This window comes from Diabrotica virgifera, chromosome 6, assembly GCF_917563875.1.
Source record: "Diabrotica virgifera virgifera chromosome 6, PGI_DIABVI_V3a".
NCBI lineage: Eukaryota > Metazoa > Arthropoda > Insecta > Coleoptera > Chrysomelidae > Diabrotica > Diabrotica virgifera.
In genome coordinates, this window is record NC_065448.1 from 167,273,861 (window position 1) to 167,281,888 (window position 8,028).

Below are 8,028 nucleotides of genomic sequence, written 5' to 3' on the forward strand. Positions count from 1 at the left end.
AAAACAAAACTAGTAATCGATGAAAAAATTGGAAGGAAACAAAATATTTATGCAAAAAGTAACCCTAACTGCTAAAGAACTTAAACCTTGCCTAAACCAATACATCAATTAAAAGAAAAAGATATAAATAAATAATTTTGAAAAAAATTAAGAAAGAAGATGGATTATATTTACTGCGATAAAAAAAACGATACGAAACGGAAACCGAAAATTAATTAAAGACAAAAACAGAACAGCTGATTAGATTAAGGACGGAAACTCCATGAATCGAAATTCGCTAGAATATCAGAAACTTAATATGGCAATAAGAAAAAGAATAATATAAGACGTCAGTGTAACAATACCAATACAGAGGAGATTGAAAATATTATAAAAAAACAAGAGCATGAAAGGGTTAAAAACTCAAAGACCAGGTTAAATAGCAAACAACGACAACAAATATATCAGATAAAAGAGAAAAATAGAATCTACAGATATGGAAAAGAATACTCTACAGAATTATAATCATCCAACGTGGCCAAACCCGAAAACTACGTTATGGAACGAAGAATACTAAATGTAGGATCTGAAACACTACCAGAAATTACTAACGAGGAGGTTATATATACCTTAAAAAAATGAAAAATGAAAAAATAATACAGAACAGTGGGTATATTAAAGAAACTGAAACGAGGATCAAAGAAAATCAATTTGAAACTGAATTTAAGTAAAACATGATTCGGGAGTGCTCCTCGTTTGGACATTCAACGTGTCTTGGTTTGTTTATTTCCAGTGCATCTTTACTGTAATTTTAGTATAGGACACTCGATCAAACTGGGCAAACAAAATCAAACGACAGAGATCACTAGAAGGATCCGAATTGCTTGGGCAGCGGTATAACGACTCAGTGTGGTGTGGTGTTAAAAAAGAAAAAGATACAAATAAATTTAACAAAAAGGGTATTCAACAGTTGTATCCTACCAGTTATGCCTAACAGAATGGAAACCTTGATACATGGATGTTGGAATCTAATATTCAATTATAAATTATTATTTTTGTTAGCCTTGCTTAAATAAATATACGCAGTTTTCAAGGGCCCGCCTCCGACTTCTCCGCGATACACTCTTTCCTAAAATTGCATAAAAGTATCATGTTACATGTAAATGTGAGAACTGTGTGTGTTATGTTCTTGTTTTTTATTCAGATTCAGTCTGTTAGAGTATTTTGTAATGGAGTATTTTGTTAGAGTATTTTGTAGGGGAGCCCAAGCGGGGATTTTTGCAGTTACTCGACCGCGTCAGATTATCATATGGGGAGAAATCTGGTACCCTGTAGATGTACCTCTACCATATATTAGCTCTTAACACAGGGGAGTTCGTTAAGGGGGGCCCGAAAAAAAAATCTATCCTTAAAAATACTCGAAATTGTCAGATTAAGATAAGGTAAGTTAAGTACATGCAAAACAGTGTATATTTAAAAAATCTGACGATTTGAGCGGGGCGTAAGGGAATTGGTGAGTCAAAACATTTCACAAGGAAAAGGCGAATATTTCGCGAAATGAACGTCAGGTCGAAAAACTAAAAACTACACGTTCAATATTTTTCAAAAATCTATCGATAGATACCAAACAAGACCCCTCGCAGAGAGGGGTGGGGGGTAAATTTTAAATTTTAAATACAAATCCCGCGATATTTAGCAAAATAAACATCAGATCGAAAAACTGCAAAATACACTTATTTAATATTTTTGAAAAATATATCGAATGGTATCAAACGCGACCCCCCACGGAGGTGGGGTTGGGGGTTACTTTAAAATCTTAAATGGGAGCCCCCATTTTTTATTGCAGATTTGAATTCTCTGCATAAAAATAAGCAACTTTTATTCGAAACATTTTTTCGAATTATGGATAGATGGCGCTATATTCGGAAAAAACGATTAATTGAAATGGAAAATTAAATTAAAAAATGGCAAGCGCCCGCTAAAATGGAAAATTTTACTTAACTTTTTTTGGTTTTAGGACCTAATAATCACAACATAATAGGTCCCCAAAGCGCTCGAGTGACTGCACATTTAGCATACTTTGCTCCCCTACCATAAAGGAAAGATCTTAATTTATTTGTTTGTATTATGGTAATAATTCGGTTTGGTTAAAATAAAAATAGTTTTTATTTTTTATTTGTACCTTTTATTATCTTATATTTCTAATAATACAGAGATTTTTCATATCAACCAATAGATTTATAACAATGCAGTGGGTTATCGAACAAGATATGTTGGGAGTTTCTTTGAGAGAACAAATGAGAAATGACATGCGAAACAGGACTGACGTAGAAGATGTAATTGGAAGAATTAAAAACAAGACAACGAAAAATTTACAACAAAATTGTACATTGGAGACCACGAGAAAGCAGTCATAGTAGAGGAACGCCGCAAAAACTGTGGCTAGACGACAACAAAGCAAAAGTAGGGAGAAACTGGCATCAAATAGCACAAAACAGAGAAGAGTGAAGAACTCATGTGGACGCCTGTCTCCAGGAGTAGATGAAAGAGACTGAAAAATTAGAAAAAATATCTTATTTGGGGCATACTCAAGCTGATTCTTAAGTAAAAATATGAGGACAAATAGGTGTAGGTATAAAGCAAGATCCTTGGCTGAGAAACATTGGAGATTGGACCCAAATACAAAACCCATAATTTTATCATATGTCAGGACACCTTTGCTGTGGTGATCACCAGCGTCGAATAATTATTATGATATGGCACAAATAGAAGAAGAAGAATCAAACTTTACATCGACAATTATAAATATCAGGTCATTTAGCATAATGAATTATACCCCAGGCTGTGGGTGAAAAAACGTGATATAATTCAGGAATTTTTGAAACCTATCAGGTGTTGTAAAGGACGATGCCAGGAATAACTTCTACTAAAATGTAACCACTTTCTTATATTGCGATGTTCGCCAATATCCAAAACGGATAGTCACTACAAGAAGAAAAAGTTTTATATTGTATAAGAAGAAGTAACATTATTATTATTATATTTATATATTTCATATATTATTATATGTATCATTTTTGTAATATTATTTATTCAGAAATGAGATTTCAAATATAAAAGTTTATCAAGAAGAAAAACAAATACAGTGGTAAACAGACTGTATATTATAATAGTAATAATATTAAGTTGTTTTCTGTCAAAATTTAATACAAGTTACGTAAAAATTTTCCGAGCACGCGGATTTGACGCGAGCCGGGCGATTTGCAAAATTCGGCCGCTCGCAAAAGCACTGATTTTAAAAATAAATTTTAATAATTAAATATATATTTTATAATAATTTTTATTTTAAGATAATATAAGTCTTTCTTTAGTCAATGACTGTAAAATAATTTCTTAATTTTTATAAATAAAGGCACTACGATTTAAGAAAAAAAAAACAATTATCTCGGCTTCAGTTGGTTGTAGAAAATTTTTATTTTTTTATAAATCTTCGTTTTGTCTTCAGCAACTTTAATCTGCCAGTAAAAAACTAATAGGATGTACAGGGCCGCTTCAGCTCTAAATGTTTTTAACGAAATTTGCCCCCTTATTTTCCAACCCAAAAATTATCTCGGCTTCAGTTGGTAATAATTTTTTTTTTTCTTATAAATCTGCGTTTCGTCTTCAGCAACAATAATCTGTAAGTTAAAAACTCATAGGATGTACAGGGCCACTTCAGCTCTAAATGTTTATAACGAAATTTGCCCCCTTATTTTCAAACCCAATAATTACCGGTTTAAAAATATTTTGCGCATTTATTTACATCAGAATATAAAAATATAACTCCATAGAAGGAGTTAACCCTACACCATTTTATGGTAGAAGGGATATGATTATATATATATATATATATATATATATATATATATATATATATATATATATATATATATATATATATATATATATATATATATATATATATATATATATATAGAAGGAGATTGGATGTATCACCAACTCTCTACGATTTTTTTTTCAAAAAGTTATAACCTTCGTATAACCTTCGACATTAGACCTCTTGGGATAAACAATTTATAATATCTAAACAACAAATTCGTTAATCTGGCTTTACAACTTTTTTATGTTTGAAATTAAAAGATCTTCATTTTAAAGCTTTAAAAAATATAAAAAAAATGATTTGTACAATAAATAATGCAATTGTAAAAAACGGCCATTTTGGAATTTTCGCAGGCTGTTTTGCAATAACCAATAAACGAAATTAAACTTTCCATAGCTTAAATTGTAGGTTTTTTAATTTACTACAACTTTATATTAAAAAGTTTTTCTCTAAAATGAATATCTTAAGCTGCAAAATTAAAAATCTTTAAAAAGGCAAATTTAACAAATGAAAATCGCAATATAAAAAAAAGTGCACAATATTTTTGGTTACATTTTAGTAGAAGTTATTCCTGGCATCGTCCTTTACAACACCTGATAGGTTTCAAAAATTCCTAAATTATATCCTGAAATCGACCTTTTTTCACCCACAGCCTGGGGTATTATAAATAAATTATAAATAAGTGAATTCACAGAAAATTTTTATTACGATTTTTATCTATGGATATATACAAGCAAAAAATTCACAGGCTTAGTTGAGGCTTTTACAAAACCTGTCTTTTTTTATATACCCGTAGGTTGAATGTACATAACCTCAAAAAACATATATTTTTTTTAAAAAAGCGTATAACTTTTTTTTGGGGATGGCTGCAGGTCTAATGTTTTTTAATCTTGTGTATTTTACCAAACACTATATTTTTAATTTTTTTCAGATATTTCTCTAAGGTTAAAAAATCCAAAAAACTGTTTTGATGTGGTTTTTGGGGATTTTCCCTATTTTATAGATTTGAAAATACATCAAGTCAATGTTTGTTGTACATAGGTTGTAATATCTAAATTACTAATGTAAGTAACTGAGTCCTTTAGGAAATTTAAAAATAAGAGAAACACGTTCAAACCTCCAAAAACCCCTAAACAGTTTTTTGGATTTTTAAAGGTGGTGAACCTTACAGAAAAATCTAAAAAACTTAAAAATATAGTTAAAATACACAAGATTAAAAAACATTAGAGTTACAGCCATCCCCAAAGAAAAGTTAAGCGCTTTTTTCCAAAAAAAATAAATAATTTTTTTTTTTAGATTATGTACACTCAACCTACGGGTCTATAAAAAATAGACATTTTTTGTAAAAGCCTCAACTATGCGTGTCAATTTTTTGAAATTTAAAAATCGATTGCATCTCACTTAAAAAAAATCAAAACGAAAAATGAAGTTTTTGATTGTGGGGAAGGAGGAAGGAATGGTGGGTTAAAATTACGCAGAGTGGTTTTTTTAAGTCCTATATGATAAAACACATAGAACTTAAAAAAAATGGAAAAAATTGTATTCCGGTAGTGATAGAGGGTACCTTTAATTTATTTATTCCGTCCATAAGTTTAAAGTTTGATGCGCTACTGTCGACCCATGTGTCACTAAAAAGTGACGATGCAGTGATCATAGATTTTCTTTTAGGTTCTACTATGTATGTAAGTTATAAACTCTAAGCATGCCTAAAACGAATAGCAAATTTCACCTATACTGGCTATACACTAAATCCATTCGCCAATAAGCAAATACATAAACTGCTCGTCAAAATTTAGGAATATAGAAAATTCTGCTGAACTTTTATAGTAGATTTTTTCGTGAACAGATTAACGGATTCCGCTAATTTTCTGTTTATTATTTTAGACTTTTCTTTAGTATTTACACAGTTACGCAAAGTTTTACTCAAACTTTTTTTTGTACTTATACCGGGTGGAAGAAAATAAATATTTTTCTTATGTTAAGTTTAAGACGCCCTGTAGGGAGGACTAGGTACAAATGGGAGTATATATCGAAATCGTATTATAGTCTTATGTTTTGTAAACATTTTGTTTTTTTGAATGTCCCTGATATCTTTATAAATAAAAAAATAGACGGTTTTGTAATTTAACATGTGTTTTAACCGAAACAAAAGTTTGAGACACTTTGTAGGGAGAAAAAGGCACAAAGGTGAGTAACCTTCGATATTTTGTTGTAGTCTCATATTTTGTGAATATTTTATTTTTTTAATTTCACTGATATCTTTAATAACAAAGAAACTAGACGATATTACTCTTTAATATGTGTTTTAACTGACGACATGCGTCACATCACACATGTGAAACATAGAAAAACATATTAAAGAGTAATACCGTCTATTTTATTTGTTATTAAAGATATCAGAGAAATTAAAAAAGTAAGATATTCAAAAAATATGAAACTACAACATAATATCGGGATATACTCAACTTTTGTGCCTTTTTCTCCCTACAAGGTCTCTCAAACTTTTGTTTTGGTTAAAACACATGTTAAATTACAAAACCGTCTATTTTTTTTTGTTTCTAAAGATATCAGGGACATTCAGATAACAGCATGTTCACAAAACATAAGACGTCTGTTCGCGAAAAAATCAACTATGAAAATCAGCAGAATTTTCTATATCCCTAAGTTTTGACGAGCAGTTTATTTAACAAACATGTAATTATTATATTTTGACTTTTGATTTAAACAATAAAATACATATTATAAAAAGAATTAATTTTAAATGTAACATTTATTGCAAACTAAAAGAAACTATGAAAGAGCGTTTTGAATAACTTTTATAATAACTATGAATAAATTACAAAATTCATGACTTTATTATTTTGAGTATAAACAATAATTTAGAAAGTAGCCAGTCCAGCAAAAATAAATTTAGCTCTGTACGTTCTTTCCGAATTCCATGTAAAAGGATGATAATGTTCAATTGGAATAGATTTAAGTATATTCTTCATATTTTGGTGCCTGTTGCAAAACTATTTTTAAATGACATTGTGTACTTTCATAACACACTCGCATTGCGATCCGAAGATTAGTCACAGTGTAAGATTCCTAAAAATTTAAGACTTAAAAAGAGAAAAATCTTAAAAAATATTTATAATTAACATATTTATAATAATAATATTTTGACACACTGTCATAACCGAAAACCGGTTTTTACTCTCCAATTATCGGTCTTTCCGGTTGTTTTTTTATCGGGGTTATAAACGATTTTACTTTTTAGAGTAATAACCGGTGAAAAACCGGATAAGTTACTACCTCTGGAAAAAAATAATGAATTCAGAGAAAAAAATTGAAAAATTGTTCGCTCCCGAGCGTGATGACGAAATTTTAAGCTTACCGAAACCGAAACCGATTTGACAACAATGATGACTGATTTCTATTTTCGGTCCCGATTGGATAAATAGGATCCCAATTATTGTGATTGAAATTGGGTACAATTGATTATATTGATTAATATTTATATCGATTCGAATAGAGTATCGCAAACTAAAGTGCAATGTAAATGTAAGATTGTAACCTAATAGGTATTGCCTATTGATTAAAAAACCGAAAACCGGTTTTTAGAACAACCGGTTTTTTTGGACGGTTATAACAGCCAAGTTAAACCGTAAGGAAAAAACGGTATAACCGAAAACCGGTGTTTTGTCCAAAAGCGCCATCCCTACTTTTGATTCAAACAATAAAATATTGGAAAAAATTTATTTAATAGAATCATTTACTGTAAACCCAAAAGAAATAAAAAGAGTGTTTTGAGTAACTTTTAGATAACTACTAATAAAATTCAAAATTCACGACTTTATTATTTTGAATATAAACAATAATTTAGAAAGTAGCCAGTCCAGCAAAAATAAATTTAGCTCTGTACGTTCGTTCCGAATTCCATGTAAAAGGATGATAATGTTCATTTGGAATAGATTTAATAGCGGGTGTCGAGAAGACGTTATCAGTTTCGTGCACACGAAGCGTCCTCTTGATGCATGTAATTGGACTAAACAAGTTCAGAGCTGCGTACTAATTCACGGCAATTGCTATATTGTCTCCAAACATCTCATATTTATTACTAACTTTTGTCAGACTGTCTGGGTTTGCTAATATAGGGTGAAAACCCCGACTGTTAGACTAACTTAAGC